The 21,138-nt window shown below is 59.4% G+C and overlaps 1 protein-coding gene across 5 annotated transcripts in view; it reads left to right on the forward strand.

Annotated features, from left to right (window-relative positions):
- Positions 1–296: 296 nt before the first annotated feature.
- The window catches only part of ADCY7 (adenylate cyclase 7), a 56,569-nt gene continuing 35,727 nt past the window's right edge, over positions 297–21,138 (forward strand). The window contains exon 1 of one of the 5 annotated variants that reach the window (XM_066349939.1): positions 297–390. The gene's annotated coding sequence lies outside the window, so the exon portion shown is untranslated. Of the gene's footprint in view, positions 391–695; positions 781–9,064; positions 9,291–11,585; positions 11,712–17,949; positions 17,973–21,138 lie in introns of those variants that run through there. The other 4 variants (XM_066349934.1, XM_066349937.1, XM_066349935.1 and 1 more) reach the window with 4 other exon arrangements.

Genomic DNA, 21,138 nt, shown 5'->3' on the forward strand with positions numbered 1-21,138 from the left:
ACCCTGGGTTGTGAGAAGCAGTGAGTGAAGTCATGACGAGGTTGTGACACCTACTTTCTTAGGCCAGCTTTGTCTTCCTGGTGTCAGAACCGACAGGTGGATAAAAGGTGGACCCACGGGGGGGGGGGGTGCAGGGGGTGAGGAGGGGGCGTGCCCAAGGCTCCCACCGCCTGACCCTCTTGGAAACCTGAGTGGGACAGCACTTTTCTACCCCAAGCTTCCTTCATCTCTGCAGGAGGACATTCGCTTGCAGAGTATGGATCCTTCTAGAAACGGGGCATACTGGAGTAGGAGAGGATCCGGGGCGGCCAGTGTTTGCTAGAAAGTGTTTCCCTGCGGGGCAAGGCAGCAGCCGGAGCTGCAAACACCTGCCTGACTTTGAGAACACAGGTTTGAAGAGGTTTTATTTCCTGCCTGGGTTCCGAGGTGCCCAGCTTTGCCTTCCACCCTGACCTGGGCAGGTGGGCGGGCCTGTGTGGGTGTTCGTGCGTTTCAACATTTCTGGTGAAAACTGAGCAGGATGGTGGCAGATGGTGCCGGAATGGGGGACGCGGCGTCAAGGGCGCCTCTCCTTGCCGCCCACCTCGCGGGCGACAGCGGCGGCGGCCCGGGGCTGGGCTGGGCTGGGCTGCGCTGGACCGGACCCCGACCACCAGCGGGGGGCGCCTGCGGCCACGCCGTCCCTGCCCGCACCGCCGGATCCCGCCCGTGGGCGGTGCGCGCTGACACTCAGGCAGCGGGGACGCACGGGCCGAGGCCGCCGAGGGAGCAGCAGGGCAGGTGAGCGCTGCAGGGACCCCGCGGGGGCGGCGCGGCCGCAGGGCCGATGGCGCGCGCGCCGCGGGTGGGGGGTGCGCGGCGGCCGGGATGCGCGTATCTGTGGGCTCCTAGCCCCGCGCCGCAGGGCCCCAGCCGTGGAGGGTTGAGCCGGCCCCTCCCTCGGCTTCCCTCCCAGGCTGGAGATGGGGGGACAGCGGCGGGATGCCGGCTCCGTGGGACCGCAGCCCTGCCCCCTGCAATCAGGCGGACCGAAGCCTGGGGTGGTCTCTCAGAGGTCCCCTCGGCCCTCTGTCCCCCGCCCCCCCGCAGGGCCCTTGTCCGGGAATGTGCCTAGATAGGGCCCCAGCTGGCAGGACAAAACGGGGACCAGTGCCACTGTCCCGACCAGAAGGCAGACCTGGTGGAGGGACATGGCTCTGTGTCCACCCCCCCCCCCCACCCCGGCCCAGGCCCGCACCCTCGCGGCTCTATTGGAAAGCTCTGTGGCTTATGATGGCGGAGAGGGGCAGTTTCCCAGACACTGACGGGCAGTGCGGTGGGGGCCACCCTGGAGGGTCCGTATACAGATGACCCTGGAGCAACAGGGGTTTGAGCTGCTAGGGTCCACTTACATGCGGGTTTTTCTCAGTAAACGCTGCCAGCCCACTGCATTCCCCAGGCAGGCTTTGCATCTTGGATTCAGTGGAGGGCAGATGGAAAACGGTCTTTCTGACTCGGGACCCCGGTGGTTGGAATCAGGGTGGGGGAGGGCTGGCGAGCTGTGTGCCTCGTCCTGACCCAGGGCCTTGCTCAGCACTGCTTCTCACGGGGGACTGAGCACCCTGGGATTTTGGTATTGGATGCCACAGTACTGTAGTCAAGTTTTGCCAGGAGTCAAAAGTTTATATATGCGATTTTCCCACTGTGTGGGCGTGGGTGCCCCTAACCCCCTCCCCCCTGGGTCAGGGGTCAACTGTCGTCTGTGTAAAGTAAGAACAGCTCAAGGGGAGAAGACTGAGTGAGGGCAAGGCTGGGGCTTGGAGCAATCCAGCCACAGCGGCCAGCGAGCAGGACCCCTCCCTAGCGGAAAGGGTGTGTGTGTGTGTGTGTGTGTGTGTGTGTGTGTGTGTGACAGTGGGTAGACGCTGGCCCCTGACTTGAAGCCCCATTGGGGGAAACCCAGACCTAACCTCTCCTACGATGGAAATGGGCAGAGGTGGTGACTGAGCCTGGTGGGAGGTGGGGTGTGTGGCCTGGAGGTGTCCTCTCTCCAGGCTTATACCTTGGGTCCCTGCTCTCAAAGGCCAGGAACCCGTGTTCTGAGTCCCAGACCCAAAGCTGGAAATGCGTCTGGGTCCCATTGCTAGAAGTAGATAGATCCTCTAAGATCAGGACCATAGATGCCCGATCAGACCATCGACGCCCGATCAGACCATCGACGCCCGATCAGACCGTAGACGCCCGATCAGACCGTAGACGCCCGATCAGACCATCGACGCCCGATCAGACCGTAGACGCCCGATCAGACCATCGACGCCCGATCAGACCATCGACGCCCGATCAGACCGTAGACGCCCGATCAGACCATCGACGCCCGATCAGACCATCGACGCCCGATCAGACCATAGATGCCCGATCAGACCATAGACGCCCGATCAGACCATCGACGCCCTGGGTGGTTGAGCTGTGCCTTTGACGGCCGGGCCTGGACACCGGGGTCCCTGCGGCATGCTGAAACCTGGTCCAGGGGGGTGTGCACGGAGGTAGGAGTGAGTGAATGACCCGCCGGCCTGCAGTGGTCTCAGGAACAACGGGCAGGCCGGGGCTTGTGGCAGTCTGTCCCTGCTATCCACGTGGGCCAGCGCCCTTGCAGAGGAGGGAAGCTGGTCTGCTGTGGATCCTGAGCTTGGAGCGGGGTGGGGGTGGTCAGGGAGGGTAGACCCCAGGTACGATGAAGAGCCCCACAGGAGTGGCCGGCTGGGTATGGGGACTAGAGGTGGACAGCCTCACGCACGGAGAGTCGGGTCCCCGGGGGGTCTTTTGGAGCTGCACCCTCCCCACCCAAGGGCTGAATGCTCAGGGCCCTCAGATGCTGGGTCCTCTTCCGTCAGCCCTCGGACTTTCTGTGGTGGGTACGCCGGGGCCTTTTATGGGGGGGGGGAGGCAGGGAACCCTCCAGTTTCCGAGGCCAGATGGCTTACAAAGCCCGGGTCTCCCCTTTCATTGTTTCATCCTGTGAATTGAGGGCAGAATGAGGGGCCACATGCACAGGTGGGAAAGCTGATGTCATCCAAGGTCTGGTAGCAAGTTAGGCCCGGGGCCAGGATGGGGCCTGGCCTCTGGCTTTCCCATGGTCCTGGCGGAGTCCTCTGCATAACCGTTTGGGAGCCAACCTCACCTGAGCAGGCGGCGTCTCAAGTGGGCCTGTTAAGTCCTCCCCCAAGGGAAAACACACTGCCTGCCCACCTCCCTGCCCACACGTCCCTTCCTCCTGTTCCTGCCCCACACCTGGGGGGTGCTCTGGGGCTCTGCTGCTGACTACCACCTCTGAACCTCCTTTCTCTGTTGTTGGGCAGAAGGGGGCTGCTGATGGGTGACAAGGACTTAGTTGACTCCAACAGAGGAGCCTCCAAGTGGCGTCCCTGTGCCTGGGTGGGGGTTGGAGATGTGCTAGGCATGGTCCCTGCCTTCCTGAGCCTGCGAGCCAATAGGAGGGACAAAGTGGCTGCACCTTGACCCCAAGCACTCTGGAGAGAGGCTCACACAGGGGCACCAGTCCACACTGTGCCCCGAGGAGGGTGGGGAGGAGCGTTCACTGGGGTGTCTTGGAGGAGTTTGTTGACAGGTCCTTCTACTTATTCACACTTTCTGTATCTTCACAATTGTCTATAATCAGGAGGAAAAGCAAAACTTGATTCCTTTTCTGTTTGTTCTGGGGAAGGTTTAAGAGCAGCTCTGTTGGTTTGAAATGTGGCATTGGGTTTACAGGTGGGGCTGGGAGACCGTGTAAACTTCTGAATTCAATAGGGGGGCCCGTGGGAAGGTCCCAGGATTTTGAGGTGTTTCAGTACCAATTAGCCTCAAAACCTCGCAGAGCGGCCTGGACCTTGGGCACAGGAGCTGCTCATTGGCATGTCACCTCTCCCTGCGTCTGCTGGCATCTGTGGCTTGCGGCCAGCTGTCAGAGAGCCATCTGATGGGGGCTGGCCTCAGGTGGATAGGAGCCAGGATGATGACGGCCCCTCTCCATGGGGGGGCCAGGCCAGGGGTGACAGTGACAAGGTTGATGGGAGTCTCCAGGCCCTGAGCCACCTCCACTTGGTTCCCGATAGGCACCTCCTCCTCTTTGCAGCATTGCTGTGTGACCCCCGAGTCCTGGGCCCCGCTGTGGGCCCTCTCCCTCCCCCTCCCGCCGCTGCTGTGCCCTCCTTCTGCAAAGCCTTCCCTCCAGGGCAGCCCCCCCTGGGTCTTAGGACAGGCTCAGTGCTCAGCCCCCTCTTGGACAGTTGACCTCAGGGGTGCCCTTTGGTGCTGGTGGTCCTGTGGGTCAGGGACACGGCCTGGGACCCATCTAACTTCAGAATCTGGTTCTAGGGCATGTGCCTTTCTCTGCTTGTTGGACATGGGCATTTGGGCCTGGATTGTCAGTCTTAAGAGGGGGAAAGGAAGGCAGGAGCTGCTGCCCCCCCCAGCCCTGCACAGCCCTCTCTGCCCCCCCCCCCCCAGCGTGTACAGAGGAAGCTGGCAGGGCCCCTCAGGGTGGGGGGCTGGGCACTGGGCCAGGTGCAGGGTGCTGGCCGCCCAGCCAGTGTGTACTTGGGGCAGGGGCGCCGTTCCTTCAGGTGATGACCACCTGCTGGGTGAGCAGCGGGCCAGCTGTTTGCAGAAGGCGTGGTGTTTTCAGTTATTAACGACCATGGCTGTTATTTGTTGAGGTCTGATGTATGAAGGACAGGAACTTGGGCTCTTTCTTGAGGGAACCCCCTGGACTGGAGTCCCAGCTCCACACTCTCTAGCCACGTGACTTGGGGCAAGTGCTTCAGCTTCCTCCAGCTTCCGTTTCTCATGTATAAAAATGGAGACGCTAAGGATGCTTACCTCAGAGGCCAAGGAGCGGTGTCAGGTGACAGGGAGCCAGAGACACGACAGCCAGAGGCAGCAGGCGAACTTCGGCGGAAGGACCCTGTAGAGAGGGCGTTATTGGGACAGTTGGTGAAATGGGTTATAGACTGTAGATTATTGTGCCCATATGAAATGACCTATGACTATTTATATGGGCCCTTGTTCTTAGGAAGAACGCCCTGAAGTACTGGGGTTAGAGAGACATAGTATAAGCATCCCACTCTCAAACAGTGGAGAGAAATAACTATCCACAGGTAATAAAATGAGGCAAAATGGTACAAATAGGCAAGTTAGGGCTAAAAAGTTTTGGTGCATTCTTTGTACTTTTTCTGAATGTTTGCAATTACTTCAAAATACAAAGTTTGAAAACAATACCACCCCCCCAAAAAAATATTAAAAAATATAAAGTAGGCCCTGGCTAGTCGGCTCAGTGGTAGAGCATCGGCCCAGCGTGTGGATGTTCCGGGCTCGATTCAAATTTGGTCAGGGCACACAGGAGAAGCACCCATCTGCTTCTCCACCCCTCCTCCTCTCGCCTGTCTCTTTCTCTCTCTCTCCCTCTCTTCTACTCCCTTCCTGCAGCCATGGCTCAATTGGAGTGAGTTGGCCCTGGGCACTGAGGATGGCTCCATGGCCTCAGCCTCAGGTGCTAAAAAAAAAAATGGCTCCAGTTGCAACAGAGCAATGGCCCCAGATGGGCAGAATATTGCCCCATACTGGGCTTGCAGGGTGGATCCCGGTTGGGGTGCATGTAGGAATCCGTCTTTGCCTCCCCTCCTATTGCTAAATTAAAAAGTAAATAAATAAAGCAATGCCCAAATAATGGTGTGAATGAAATGACATTAATTCATGTTACTTAGGACAGTGCCCACACTCAGTGACCATTAGCTGTTCTATTACTGTTGCTTTTATCATTTGTGTGGGCAGTGTGTGTCCGATCTCACTGTCACAGTAACCTGTGTAATTTCCCCATTTTTTAGATGACCTAATTGAAGCCCAGAGAGGTTAAGGGGTTTGCTCAGGGCCACACAGCAGTGAGTCCAGAGCACTGATAGGAGACCTGCTTAAAGTTTTAGATTGGTTGCCAGCATCTGAAACCATGAGATTTTACATAACAACCCAGATTTCTGGTTTCCGTGCTTGCTTGGAGGGCCTGCAGCGCTGAGTGGCAGCTCCTGCTCCTTACATACTGGGCCCCAGTCCCCACCCGGCCAGCGGCCTCACTTGCTGATGTCCCATCTGGACTCTAGGGGCTCCACATTTGCTGTCCTGGGGAAGTACCATTGTACACCTGATCCCAGGGTGTCAGGGCCCAAGACGTGGGTCTTCCCTTCCCCTAAGAGGCCCCCACCTTGTACTCTCCCCTCCCCCACCTGCTCTTCCATTCAGAGGGTGCTGCACAACATGGGGGGAGGGCTTTTCTGGAGCTCCGCCCACATGTGGGAGGGGCTGGGCTGCAGGGGATAAGGAGGACAAGGTAGGGGTGGAGCCTGAGGCTTTGTGGCCCTGTCACATCCCTAGTCCTCCCTGGGTCCCGCCCACTGCCCTCAGTGGGGCACCTGGCTCTTCAGAAGGGGTGCTGGGTGGTGTGCTCACTGCCCCAGGAGGAGGGTGGAGGAGGCACTCACCAAGGGGCCCCCAGGCTGCAGTCTTGTCTGGGTTTGGTGTGTGGAGGTGGGCAGTTTTCTTCTCTCTTTCAGCCTCTGGTAGCTTCCTCTGTAAAATGGGGCTCTCCTGCCCCCCTGGAGGGCTCTTGGAAGGAGTGGAGCGAAGGGGGGGGGGCGCTCTGTAAGTGGCCGTGAGGACTTCCTGCCATGTTTGGCCTCTGGTTTGGCTCCAGCCTGGGTGCAGGGGCCGTAGATGCTGGGGAGGGGGAGGAGGAGGAGGAGGAAAGAGCGAATGGGTACAGGTGATGGGGGCTGTGGGCGAGGGCTGGCCAGGCCTGTAGGCATGCCTTCTATCCCCATCTCACGGTGAAGGTAGGGACACTGAGGCTCAGAGAGGCAGCGTGGCCCCCAGAGGTCCTGCAGCCAGGAGCGTCTGTCTCCTGGGCCCCCGCTCTGCGCTCCACTCCTGGGGACGGGGAGGAACCCACCTCCCCCTTTACCTTTGAACGGCTGCAGAAATGATTCACCTTTATAACTGAAAAATCAGAAAACCTAACCAATCTAGGGGGAAACACCCAGAATCTGTGCTCTTTGAAGGAGTCCGTTAACATCCTGGTGTACATCTTTCTGGGTGGCTTTTTTTTTTTTTTTTTTTAACATATGACCGTAAAAAACATTGAGCATCCCAGTTTCTTCGCTGCCGTCTGAGGAAGTGCCATCCGTCCAGCTGGCCCAGGCTGTCAGTGGGGTCCTGGGTGTTCTGGACAGACCTGGCTTCTGCCAGCATGTGGTCCGCGAGGAGCCTGGTTGATTTGCTCTGTCCCTGTTGCTGGTCATCTCGGTTGTTTCTGTGCCGCTGCGGTCTGAGCGCGGCGCTGTGGAGCTGGTAGCCGAGTCCTTGCATACAACGGGGGTTCTTTGTGAAAGGGTCCATTAAGATGGGTCTGTTTCTCAACTTGGTGCGACCCGCAGACTGGATGCGGGTTTGCGGGCGTGGAGGTCCTCGAGCTCTCCGTGGCCCCGGGTAAACGGCTTTGCGGTCAGAGGATGAGACGTGGAGGCTCCCACGAGAGGGTTCTGCTGGGAGAGGAGTTAAGACGCTGTGCCCGGGCTGGTACTGGAAGCCATTAAGCTCCTTTGGGGGAGGTGGATGGAGGGGGAGGAGGAGGTGGCGGAAGGTTTTCCACGCTGGGAGGTGACGGTGGAGTCTGCAGCCCTGCACGGGCGCCTGCGTTTCCTCCGCCAGTCCTGCTGGTGCGCAGGCTGGGAACGGGCACGGGGAGCCGGTGGACCCTGGTTGTGTCGGTACCAGCTCTGAGACCTGGGTGAATCGACTTCCCCTTCTGCCACACATCCGTCCCCTGTAGGAAGGGGGCTGAAAAGGATCCTGTGGGTACGTGAGACTCAAAGGAGACCCCTGATACCGGAGTTATGGAGTTATTCGACGCGGTTTCAGTATTGCGTTATGGAAAAATGAAACGTAGCAAAGGAAGACAGAGGAGCTGTGACCACCGCCACGGGCCCCTCCTGTCGCTGCCCTGGTTTGTTCTCAGCTCTTGGCCAACCTGGGGTCATCTCTGGGTCCCCCAGACGTCCCCTCCAGACCTCGTACTGCTTTGCGGAAGCTGTGGGATTCATTCCTAAAACAACGTTCTTTAAGATCATAGCTATTCTATATATATATATATATATCAGCGTTCAATATATATTTTCAGTTTTTTAGAGTCAAGATCCGAATGAGGTCTAGGTAATGAGGTGGTGTGATGTCTCAGGTCTTAGCTGTAGGATTGAAACCATTTGTCCTCTCCTGTGCCATGCTTCTGCTTGGAGGTTGGGTCCCTTTTCCTGTAGAGTCCCCTATCGTGTGTAACACGTCCCTTATCCCCTGAACCTTCTTTAAATTGGTAGTTGTATCGGGAGGCTTGCTCTAATTCAGTGTTGATTTTTTCCCCCTCTGCATAAGAGTACGTTGGCGGTGGGGTTACAAACTTCTGGGATGTTGACACTGCCTGGTTGCATTTTTGGGGGGTCATGCTGGCAGCCAGTGATGTTCAGTTGAGGCTTAAAGGAGCAGTCTTTTTTTTTTTTTTTTTCAGTGATCATAAAATTCCGTTTCACCTGGTGACGGGCTGCTGACTTTGACCTTGTGGTCTTGGCTAGAGAGACCTGCCTCTCTCGGGCCGTTGTGTTTTCTATAGCTTTTCTCTACTGTTGCTGAATTACATGGTGGTGTGTTTCACTAGAGAAATTGAACACAGCCATGACAAGAACAAAACGCAATTAAAACAGTAGCAGATTCGAGCCGCCTCGTGATAACTCCTCTAAGATTGGGAGGATATTCTTCCAGATTTTCTGGAATGTGAAAACACACATGCACGCACACGCACACGCACACACATCTGCGATATCTTTAGATGAATAAGAGACGGCCCTTCTCGTCGTTCCAAGGGCTGCCGCTCTCAGGGCCTGGCATCTCCCCTTCCAGGATCCACGGGGCGGGGCGGGGCGGGTCCTCCTCCCTGCCCTTCTGCAGCTTGCATCTGCTGGGCGTGGGGAAGGACAGGCGTCCGCTGGTGTCACCCAGCTGCCAGGATTTTCAAAGGGAAACAAGGCCTTGGGGTTGGCAGAGCCGTTGCTTTCACATCTGTTGTTTTAGCATTCTCTGCTGTTACTCAACACGCTGCCTGACCCGGGCTGCCCCTTCCCTTAGCCAGAGCCCCGTTGCCCAGGCTTGGCCGAGGCGGGGGCTGTGGGAGCCATGGAGCCAGTCCCCAGCCCTCAGGCGGGCTGTGCCAACACGAGGTAGAGTTGTTCATCTCTCTTCTCTAAGGTTGTGGAAGTGGGACAGAAACCATCCTGGAAATGTCTACACAGAAGGGGCAGCCGCTATGTGGGTGGGGGCTGAAGCTGTTAGCAGAGGTGCTGTTTACCCGGCACACGTGTATCTGTGGAGGGGCTCAGAGGCTCACACCGCCACCCCGGAGCACCTCCCGCGATTGGCAGTCCAGAGGCCCTCGTTCTGTGCTATAACTTGTAACTGACCCCAGAGGGCCCCTCTACTCTGGAAACTCAAGTTTCCTGCCTGTTCAGAGAAAGGGCAAAGGAGAGCCCTACCATGTGTTCCCAGCCTGGGAAGGGAAGGGACCCGGCACACCCCCTGAACACCGAGGAGGTGAGTGGATGCATTGGAATGTATCCCCACCCCCACTGTGAAACATCAGTCTGGGGCCTTGAGGCTGAGCCTGTCTCAGCGAGGCGCTCCCAGGGCGGGGTGAGCGCGCCAGGACGCACGCACGCACGCACGCACGCACGCACGCACATGGCTAGCTGTCCCGCGTGCGCTCTGCGTTTCTCTGGGTTCTCACTGGGAGAGTCTGGGTGCCGGTTGATTTGGTAGAAATGTCATGAGGGTGTCTTGAGTGCCCGTGTGGGGAGAGGTGACCCTCACTCACTCCTGAGCAGGTGACAGGGAAGATGAGTCCAGCCTGGACCGAGGCTGGGGGACCCGCTTCCATGATAGCAGGTTGGTGCTGGCTTTGGCAGGAGGCCTCCGCCCCTTGCCACAAGTGCGCTCGCAACGTGGTGGCTGGCTTTCCCCCACCGGCTGATCCAGCAGGGAGCATGGACCTCAGAGGCCCCACGCTGTGTTTCTGCAATATTTTGTTGGTCATCTAGGTGCTGTGGGAGGGACTGTGCAGGGGCGTGAATGGCAGGAGGTCTGGGTCGTTGGAGGCTGCCTGGGAGACTGACCACCCCAGGGTCCCCCAGATCACGTCCTACCAGCCTAGTGACTGACAGCATTCTTCCTTCACATAGTTTAAACAAAAGCTCCAGGATTGAATTTCATGGGACCAGTCTGAGTCCCCTTCCCGTTTCTCAGAGGACCCTGGGGGATCGGTTTCCCATAGGAACAGGGAACTGTCACCAGAGTGGAAGGAAGGTCACAGTAGTATATATCCACTATGGAGAGGCCTGTGGCCCAGGGGAGATGATGATGGGGGCAATGGGGAAGGCTTCCTGGAAGAGGTGGCATTTGCACTTTTCTTGGCAGGATGTATAGCATTTTCACCATTCCAGGTGGCAGAAAGGCATGGAGGAGAGAGGTCACTGGGTAGCAGGGTCAGGGCCATCAGGATGGAATGACGGGTTGGGCCAGGCATGGGGGGGTCAGGAGGAGGAGCCAGGATTTGGCTCAGGAGGCACCGTGAAGCGAAGGAAGGTTGTTGACCAAGGAGAGCACGTCATCCAGCCAGGAACTAGGATGTGGAACTGAGAGAACACCCGTCGTCTGGCTTCCCTTGTCTGCCAGTTTTAAGTGAGCTCTTCCTACACGCCTTGCTCACGTCCCACTGAACCCTCACAGCCTCCCAGGGATTTGAATGACGTTGTCCTGACTTTTGGCTCCACCCCCTTGCTTCCCAGGCCCTTCTAGTCTGCTGCCTGACCCTGATCCCAGTGGGGAAACTGAGGCCTGGCAAAGCAGAAGGGGAGCTGGGGTTTGCGTCCGGTCCGGGCCTTGTGGGACGCGGGGCTGCCAGGTTCTCCGAGGGCTCCGGCTGTTTGGAATAGGGACTGCAAACGTGGGCCGTGGCCCAGCACCAGCTCCGGGCAGCTGTGACATGCAGAGGCCGCGGACGAGGCTGCAGAGCTTGCACCCCTCAGAGATGGATGACCCCCCCCCCCAGCTATGTGGGTGGGAAACTGAGGCCCAGGGCCTGTGTGTGAGTGGCAGAGCCAGGCGAGGCTCCGTGCCAGGCCGCTCTCGCCCTAATTGCTCATTATAAGGATACATTTACTCTTCCCTGCCTCCAACCGTCGTCTCGGGGCTTCTAATGGAGGTTTTTTGGTGCTTGATTTATTTTCACTTTTTGAAAATTGTTCCAGCTTAAAGCTTCCAGTTTCCATGAAGTCATTGGAGCCAGGAGCCTAGCTGACAGTTCCCCGCCCCCCACCCCTGTTGAGGGCTCGGCTGCAGCTAGCTGGGAGGGGGCCCCCACGCACCCCTGGAGGCGCTGGGCCGAGGCTCTGCTGCCCCCGCCGTCGCCGCCGCGGAGCAGGAAGTTGTGGGTCCCAGATGTGACTCACTCGCATTAGGTAGCCGGGAGACAGAGCCCTCACATGTGTGAGGCTGGATGCTGGCTGAGGGGGCGGGCAAGGGCCGGGCCACCTCCAAGCCGGCTCTGACCCTGGCCCGGCTGCCCAGGAGCCCTGGAGGAGAGCCAGGTAAGCCGGGGTGCGGGGACAGGGTGCCGTCTGTGCCCGCGGCCCGGCCCTGAGGGGACCATTGGGCGACAGCCCCTCCGGGCTGGGCAGTGGATGGCCAGGGTCTGGGCTGGGGGCAGGGCGGGGGAGGAGGCGCTCAGAAGCTCCTGGCCAGATGGCTGGGCGGGGTGGGTCCCGGATGAAGGACCAGAGACAAGTTGTCACCGGCATTTTGTGGCCGCCAGAGGTGCCGTGGCTACCGTGGTGTCAGTTTGGTCGGCCCGTTCTGCCTAGAACTCTGTGCCCGACAGCTTCTCAGAGCCCACGTTGCTCGCCAAGCTGTAATTTACATGTCCAAGTGCATGTTGCTTTCCTCAGTGACTGAAGTCCAGCCAGGGAAGGACCAGCGAGTTTATTTTACTCAGTGAAGAAAATAAACGAAAGGCCCACACACTGGCAGGGAGGGGTGCGTGCTGAGCCCGAGAACCAGGGTGCCCGGAGAAACGCACTGGCCTCCCTTTCCATCCAGCCCCTCCGGCCTGGGGCCCCGGGACCCCGGGACCGGTGTGGATCATCGCGAGTGGGTCCTTCCTCCTTCCGGATCTTTCTGCATGCTCACCAAACACATGTGCACAGACCCAGCAGGAAGCGGGGGCCTCTTCCCTGTCACCGTGTGGCATGCAGGACAGTGGGCACTGAGGGCTTCCTCTGTGACCAGCCCCAGGGGGAGAGGCCCGAGGAGGCAGGAAAGCAGAGTGCTGAGCTGGGCTCCCAGCGACAGGCCCCCTGGGCCTGAGGCCTGGACCGGCGCCCGTGTCCCGGCTGGCTCTGCCTGCTGTGTGGAATGGCTGGGTGACCGTGGGCGGCCACTAGCTCTCTGGGCCTCAGAGTGCAGGTGGGCGATGTGAGGGGTGCCCAGACTGGCCTTGCTCCTGTAGGGACCTGCTCGTCTGGGGACCCCTGGGGGGGGCGGTAGCCTGTGTGTGCGTCAGCATGTTCAAAACACGCTCCGTGCTGACTGTAATGTGTTTCAGACGGAAAAAAACCCTGTCCATGGGACCTTGAATGTGTGACTTCGTGACTGTGTTTTTGCCCCGGACAAGGTTGAAATACTACAATGAAAAGTGAGGACATTTGAGAGGAAGTGTGTGTGTGGGGGGGGGGCAGGCTGGCAGGAAGTGCAGGGTCTGCGGGGTGCCGTCTTGGGGGGCCTTCTCGGCACCCTCCTCTCCGCCCTGTCTGCAGTCTGCCCACCTCTCGCTGGGCCCTGGGCTTTCTGGGGGCCCATGGCTATGGGTGTGAGGTGTGGGTGTGCAGGAGGGAGGGGAGGCCCCGGGATTGCTCCGGATTCTTGGCCCTCGGGAGGGCAGGTGTGAGCTCGGGGGTGGGGGAAGAGTCTCCTGTGGAATTTTAGGGAGAAAGAGGTGGCCGTTTTCTTGGGGTAGGGGCATTGAGGAGTGCGATGGGGCTGGCGTGGGGCCTCCAGCAGCTCTTGGGCTCTGCAAGGAGACAGAGGTCCGACCTGGTGTCACTTTGGGGAGTGCCACCCCTCTTTACAGTGTGTAACTATGGCTTTAATCCAGTTAAAGCCAGCGTGTGTGGCAGGCACCTTCTGCCCCAGCTCCCAGAGAAGATAGAGACCCAGGGGGCACTGTCTTGTCCTGGTCACAGGGAGTGGGTTTCCGGGGTGTCCACTCACAGCACCTCCTGGGGGAACTGCCACGTGTGAGGTCAGGACCCTGTGCCTGTCTGTGGGGAGGCTAGGCGGGACGAGGCCCAACAGGGGCTCTGGGTGGTTTTGAAGGGTGGCTGCGGGGGGCTGGCTCTCACTGGCAGAGGGCGGGCTCAGGCTCCTCTGCAGAAGGGGCCCCTGGTCTGCGCTCCCCGCGGGGCGGCTGGGGCTGAGTTGGGGCCCTGTGTTCTCAGACATGCTCTCGAGTCCGGCCTCAGCCGGGAGGTAGGTGATCGACCCTTTGGGGTTTGCATAATGAGCCATCCCACCAGCTCCAGGGATCACAGAGAGGGGGCTGGTGGCCATCTCTCAGCGCCCCCCTCCTGTGCTGGAGGAGGAGGGGGTGGGCACCTTCACACAAGCCGATGGCAGCTTTGCCCAGTCGCGGCAGCCATCGCTTATCCTGCTGGAAAGTTCCAGGACCTCTGAGGGAGCAGGCGGCGCGGTCACCCTGGACCCCTCCCTCAGAGCAGCCGAGTCCGGCCTTTCATGGGTCTCAGCTCAGGGTGGGGGGTTGCTGACAGCGGACCTTTGGGGCGTTTGCTTAAACACCTATGCAGCTGCTCTGGCCAGATAGCTCAGTTGGTTAGAGCATCGTCCCAAAGCACAGAGGTTGCTGGTTTGATCCCTGGTCAGAGCACATACAGGAACAGATTGGTGTTCTCAGGCCTGCCTGTCTGCCTGCCTGCCTGTCTGTCTGCCTGTCTGTCTGTCTGCCTGCCTCTCCCCCCCGCCCAGTTCACTGGGGCTGGGTTGCGGTGAGGGCATGAGCCCACCACATCTGAACAGCAGCCAGAGCGGCAGAGGCCTCTGGAGGCCGTGGGGCCCAGCAGCGAGCCGGGAGCGTGGGGGAGGCGAGCGGGCCTCTGGCATCCGCGCAGTGGTAGCTCTGTCCCCAGAGTGTCCGGTGCTGGTAGGGGCAAGGGAGGAGATGCACATTCTGCACCTGGCGTGGGAGCCACTGACCAAGGGGGGTGCTTGTCATCGCCGGTGTGTGGTGTGTGGTGGCGCTGCTCTGCTCTGTCCTGCCTCGGGTGGGAGGGCGGACATGTCAGGGGTGGGTCCCTGGGAGGGGAGGGACCCTTTGAGGGGAGGGTGGGCAGGGCCAGGTGAGGGGCCTCCCTGGCAGCCTGCGCCCCAGGCTAATCCTCACTCCTCAGTTTCCTCATCTGTAGAATGGCAGCGCCCGGGGGAGTTAAAGGCATGAGAAACATGTCCCAGGCGTCTGAGCCCAGCACGCTCAGGCCTAGGGCTTCCCTCCTGCCATGGGGCCCTCTGCCACCTCCTACCTTACTTGCCCACCTGTGGCCCCGCCCTTCCCCCCGCCCCCTGAGGCGTGCCCACCTGATACTCATCAGCATCCAGCTCCACCTGCCACTGCCCACGGATTTCACAGCTGGCCGCGTCACAGCTGGGCACTGTCCAATGCTGGGCGCACACCTGGGGTTCCCATGCGCCCCACCCCGCCCTGGAAACCCTGTAGGTGTTGGTGCGGCGGGTGGTGAGCCTTGGGCCAGAGGTGGGCTCAGCTTCTCTTTGGTGACTTTCCTCCTGTGACACTTGGGACCATCCTTTCTCCAGCCCTCTGCTGATGATCTCTTTGACAGGTCTGTTTATTTTTATTTTTTTATTGAATGTATTGGGGCGACATTGGTTTATAAAACTATACGGGTGTCAGGTGCACAGTCCCACAGTATATCCCCTGTACGTTCACTGCGCGTTCACCACCCAAGCCAAGTCCCTCCACCCCCCTCTCCCCCCCCCTCCACCCCCCTCTCCCCCCCTCCACCCCCCTCTCCCCCCCTCCACCCCCCTCTCCCCCCCTCCACCCCCCTCTCCCCCCCCTCCACCGCCCCCACCCCGTTCCTCCTACAATTCCCACGCTGTTGTCTGTGTCTGTACATTTTTTCCTTTGCTTAATCCCTTCCCCTGTTCACCCTGCCTCTCTGACAGCCGTCAGTCTGTTCTCTGTGTCTGTGAGTCAGTTTCTGTTCGGTTTATTTTGTTCATTAGCCTCCACATGTAAGTGGAATCATATGGTACTTGTCTCTCTCCGACTGGCTTATTTCACTTGGCATCAGGCTCTCCAGGACCATCCATGCTGTCGCAAAGGGTAAGACTTCCTTCCCTGTAATAGCTGAGTCGTATTCCATTGTGTAAACAGACCACAGCTCTTTTTTTTTTTTTTTTTACAGAGACAGAGAAAGAGAGTCAGAGAGAGGGATAGACAGGGACAGACAGACAGGAATGGAGAGATGAGAAGCATCAATTATTAGTTTTTCGTTGTGTGTTGCAACACCTTAGTTGTTCACTGATTGCTTTCTCATATGTACCTTGGCCGTGGGGCTACAGCAGACCGAGTGACCCTTTGCTCAAGCCAGCGACCTTGGGTCCAAGCTGGTGAGCTTTGCTCAAACCAGATGAGCCTGTGCTCAAGTTGGTGACCTCGGGGTTTCAAACCTGGGTCCTCCACAGCCCAGTCCGACGCTCTATCCACTGCGCCACCGCCTGGTCAGGCAGACCACAGCTGTTCTATGCACTCATCTGCTGAGGGGCACCTGGGCTGCTCCCATGTCCTGGCGACTGTGAGTGACGCTGCAGTGAACATGCCTGTCTTCTTTCGAGTCAGTGTTTTGGGTGTCTTTGGACATGCAGTATTCCCAGAAGTGGGATTGCTGGGTCACAAGGCGGTTCCATGTTTAGTTAACAAGTCTATTTCACAGGTGTTTTCTGAGCACCAACCCGAGTGCTGTGCTGGGGTGGTCAACCCGAGCTGACCTGTTGTTGAGATGGACGGACGGCTGATTCCCACCCGGAAGTAGCGGGAATCAGTTTCCCTCCCTCTGGTGCCGCTGACTTGGGTCAGTGGTTTCTGATGTCGCTGACTGGCTTCGCAGGGGGAGGTCCAGGATCCTGGGGTGCAGCTGTTCTCTGCACGGATAGGGAAATTGAGGCCCAGAGGGCTGCACAGCCTCGGGGCTGGTGTGAGTTTCAGGGAGGGGGGACTGTAAGGGAGGCATATTCCCCTCGGTTTCAGTGCAGGGGGTGTGTACTGGGGACCAGTGGCCGCGCCCTCCCGGCCTGGGCAGGCGGACCCCCTGCCATCTCCCTGCCGTGCAGGCGTGGGCTCTCCAGGGTGTGCCTGTCCCTGCTCCCAGCCCCCCAGCCCACCGTCCCTGTCTCCCTGCAGCCCCTCCCACTGGCGGAGGAGGAGACCTTGGAGGTTTAGTGTGGGCCCTGGGCTAATGGGGTGTCCTCTTTGGAGACATCCAGACCCCCTGGAGTCGTTGCTCAGGTCCCCGGGGGAGCGGGTGCCTCGGTGCCAGGCAGGGCCTGGGGAGCAGCTCCTCTGCATTCCTTTGACAGGTCCCCCTTTCTGGGCAGGAGGGCAAGAGGAGAGCAGTGCCTTTTCTTGGGGGCTGGCAAGACGTGAGACTGAGCCCCTGGGGCCTCGAGTGCGTCCCCAGTGCCTGCTGGGGGCGGGGTTTCTCCGGCTGCCTCTGTGTGAAGCCCTGAGTCTTTGGTACCATTTCCAGTCTGTTCGGTGAGTGAGGAAACGGAGGCCCAGAGAGGTTACTGAGCACACCCCGGGTCACACAGCCCCTCTGCTGTGGACCTAAGGTTCGTACCTGTTTGATCTCAGAGCCAGTGCTCCTGCCCAGTAGGCTCTCCTGCCTCCCCTACCGCCTGGCCTGCTGTTGCCCACCTGGCATTTCCCCCTCGCGGGGCTCATTTATTACACATCTCTGTGCCCCCCCACCACCACCATGCGCTCTGCGAGGGACCCCCACGTGTTGCTGGTTGTGATGTCAGCACCTGTCTGGGTACCCGGCCCGGCAGGAGCCCAGGGAGCGCTTCCTGGTTGGATGGGCGTGTGGGGGCCCAGGGCACCTGGTTCCCTCCGGCAGAGACAGCACAGCAAGGTCCAGGCTGGCCCCTGCCACGGGCAGTTTCTGGACTTACGAGTTTTTGTAGCCGGGAGGTCATCTCTCTGCCAGGCAGGCTGGGGAGTGGGGGACGCTTTTATTCCCGCTGTGCAGGGGAGAACCGAGTCCCGAGAGGCGGGTGTCCTGCCGGAGCTCCTGCAGAGAAGACTGGGGATGGCGGGGCTGGGGCCCGGCCCTGGTTCCTGGCGCGGCGCAGGCTGTATTTGACCCAGTCCGTGCCGTTTGGGGTCTGAGTGTCCCATGTGTGCCAGGCAGTATTGGAGCCTAGAAGCTGGACAGCGTGTGGCCAGACGTCAGCCTGGGGGGACGTGTCACCTCACCAGGCAGTGGCAGGCCGGGCGCCTGGGGTGCTGAGGATGGCTCTGCATCCCAATGAGGTGGGGGTCAGGTGGCCCTCCTGGAGGAGGTGGCAGCTGAGCGTGGCTCGGAAGGGTGGGCAGGAGTCCGCCAGGCAGAGGGAGTTTGGGGGTGGGAAGGTAGGCCATGCTTTTAGGCTGCCAGAGCCTAGAGTCCGGGTGGGGCTTGTTTGGGGAACCGAAATCAGTCAAATCGCACAGCCCCGAAGAAGGCCTTGGGAGCTCTGGAGGGCTTTCCTGGCCAGCGGTGAGCAGGACCGGGTGGTCTGTTCTGGGGGTTCTGGGCAGGTGCGGGGGGCCCTGGTGGGGCCTTGGGTTTAGGGGAGGTGGGGCGCTGTGGGCTGAGACCCCATCATGGCCCTCTGCATGCCCAGCCTGACCCTGGCTCGGGGACGCAGGGGCTTGTGGAAGGAAGGAGAGTGACCGGAGGCGGCAGCTCCAGGGCCGCCTGGGGGGAGGGCCTCCCCAGCGCAGCCGCTGTGTGTGTGCCGCTCCGGAAACCGGGCTGTGGTTGGGGGGTGGCCGGCTGGGGCCGCTTCCCTGCAGGAGGGCTCTTCCGGCTCCTCCGGGCCTTACCGGGCAGTCCCGCCCCCCGCGTGTCCTCACAGCCTCGCTCCGCGCTCAGGAAGCTGTGGGGACGTGGGGGACGTGGGGGACGTGGGGGACGCGGGGTCCGGGCCGCCGGCGTTAGGATTGTGGGGAAGGGTGCTGCAGGAGCCCATCCGGGGGCCTCCGCCCGAGGCCTGCCTCCAGGGGCACCGGGATGGGCTCCATGAATGGCCAGGCGGGAAGGAACCCCCCACGGTCTGCTGGGTTCTGGGCGGGGTGCTTCCCCGCGGACCTGTCTGTGGTTAGCTTGCCTGCTCGTCTGAATGGGGCGGGCCCTCGCAGACCCTCAACCTTTCCTGCCCCAGGAGGGTGGGGGTGGTGGGGGGCCCAGTGGGGACTCTGCCTCCTGACAGACAGTCAGCCCAGGGCTTTGCCCATGGCAGGTGGGGAGACTGAGGCAGGGGCCACCTCCCCGCCTTGCAGGGGAGAGGCAGGAAGTGGCAGGAGGCTCTTTCCTGCTCGCTCTTCTCCAGGGCACTTCTCCTCCCCGAACTGAAAGCTGCCAGGGCGGGGCTGGCCCCCCCACCAACACCATGTGCTCACCCAGCCCAGCCCCTGGGCAGGTGGATGTGGGGGCGTGGCGAGCTCCCCAGGCTGCCGGAAAAGGGGAGCATAGTGGTCTCTGGGGGCACCGTGGCCCAGGAAGTCTTCTTGGGGGAGAAGCTCCAAACTGACTCTTGGAGACGCCAAAGTCAGCGTTTGCCAAAGAGGGTGCATTAGGGATTCCGCGCCAACAGCGCCTGGGTGATGTTGAGCCCGTTCATTCAGCGAGTGTCTACGGACTCGACTCCAACTCGCACTCACACTGCCTGTGAGCGACCGGACGCTGGGGTGGGGGTGTGGCTAGGTCTGATCGCTGCTCGTGGCCCGCTGTGGGGCAGAGCACGTCTCAGGAAGTGCAGGTGCAGGGTTCAGAAGGAGCTGGGGCTTTGGAGGGAAGCAGGTCTGGGTTTGAATCTCAGTTTGGCTGCTTCCCCGCTGGGGGGCTTTGGACAAGTAGGTTAGGATCCTGGTGTTGCTGCCCCGGCTGGAAATAGAGCGAGAGCCACCCTGTCCCCACCCTGGAGGTCAGGACGGAGGGACCTTGCCCCCGCTGTCCCCAGCCGGGGCTCACTTCCGTGGAGGCTCTCAGAGGCTGACTGTCGGGGAAGCTCTCAGAGACTGACCTGCTGGTTTTCTGCCGCCCTTATCTCTCTGGTTGGGTTCAGAGGTCGCAGAGTGTGTCTGGAGGGCTGGATGTTATGTTTTCTCTCCTGTCGGGGGGATCTTGAGGGCTTGGGGTGAGGACCAGATGCCGCCTGGGAGGGAGTTCTCTCTGGCTCAGACCGACAGCCCCCCAACCCCTGTCCCCAGCTGACAGCCGCTCCCTCCGAGACCTGACCAGGCACCGAGGGGGGTGCTGCTGCACGTGGCCCCAGAAAGCAGTCCTGAGGTGCTGACCGCTGCTCTGTCTACCCCTGGAGGCGAGGCCACTTCCAGGGTAGAGTGGGGAGCCTGCCTGGGTGACCTCTCCAGCGCTGTGGCGTGTGACAGGTGGCGGGCGGGGGCAAGGTCTGGGCTCACTGCCAATCTGACAGTATTTGTCCTCTCGACCTGGTCCTCCGTGCCTGGTGCAGCCTCAGCCTGCTTCACCCCATTGAGCCCTCTCAACGTCCTGGGTGGTCAGAATGCCACTCTCCCCTGTTTCCAAATGGGAAACCAAGGCACAGAGGGTAGGTAACTTTCTCATGATCATGCAGCTTAGACATCATGGACCTAAGATTTGTTCTTTCTTTTTCTTCTTCTCTCTCTCTCTCTCTCTCTTTCTTTCTTGCTTTCTTTTTAAAGATTTTGTTTATTCATTTTAGGGGAGGGGGGGGGAGAGAGAGAGAGAGAGAGAGAAAAGGAGGGGAGGAGAAGGAAGCATCAACTTGTGGTTGCTTCTCATATGTGCCTTGACCAGGCAAGCCCACAGCCCGGGGTTTTGAACCTGTGACCTCAGCATTCTGGGTTGACGCTCTATCCACTGTGTCACCACAGGCCAGGCTGTTTTTTTCTTTTTCTTTTTTTTAAAAAGCATTTTAACGTACTTTTATATATATACACATATATGTATCTCTGCACCCCCCCCCCCCAACAAACATGCCAGGAAGACTTTTCATGTTGACATATTAAACTTACAGTTAACTTTCACCTGTCGCCTTCTATTGTCCTTTGAGTTTTTCTGCTGGTGTCTTTAATTTTTACTTTAGTTGGAAAACCACTTCCTTGAGGTGTGATGGACACACAGAAAGCTGGACTCACTTAAGGTGCACAACTGCATAGGCGTGGCCATGAGTTCGCCCGGGAAGCCACCACCCTATGCTCTGCCACACATCTTTCCTCACCTCCAAAAGTTTCCCTTCACTCTGCTGTTTTTGTTGTGATAACACATAAAGCTGACCCTCTTGGAAAAAAAAATTTAAAGTCTACGATATGGTGTTGTGAACTATAGATGCTATGTCTATATACCGTAGATGCTGGTTTTTCTATTAAAAACTTAAAAAAAAAAAAAAAGATTGCACAAGTTCCATTCTGACAGTAGACACGGAAACCGGAGGTAAATGCAGGATGATTTGTTCGCTGTTGGAGCTCCCGGGTGGGCGCTCCCGTGTTCCGGTTCCATCCCTCTCCGTTCCAGTGGTCGCTGTGGCCACGTGGATTTATTTTTACCGGATCCTTCTGGACGGTATGGTTCTAGCTCCTGCATGCTTTTTGACAGCTGCATGGTCTTCCAGTGTGAGGATGTACCCCGATTTACTTCTCCGGCTCCTGGCGGACAGATG

The sequence above is a fragment of the Saccopteryx leptura genome, chromosome 9 (genome assembly GCF_036850995.1).
Source record: "Saccopteryx leptura isolate mSacLep1 chromosome 9, mSacLep1_pri_phased_curated, whole genome shotgun sequence".
Lineage (NCBI taxonomy): Eukaryota > Metazoa > Chordata > Mammalia > Chiroptera > Emballonuridae > Saccopteryx > Saccopteryx leptura.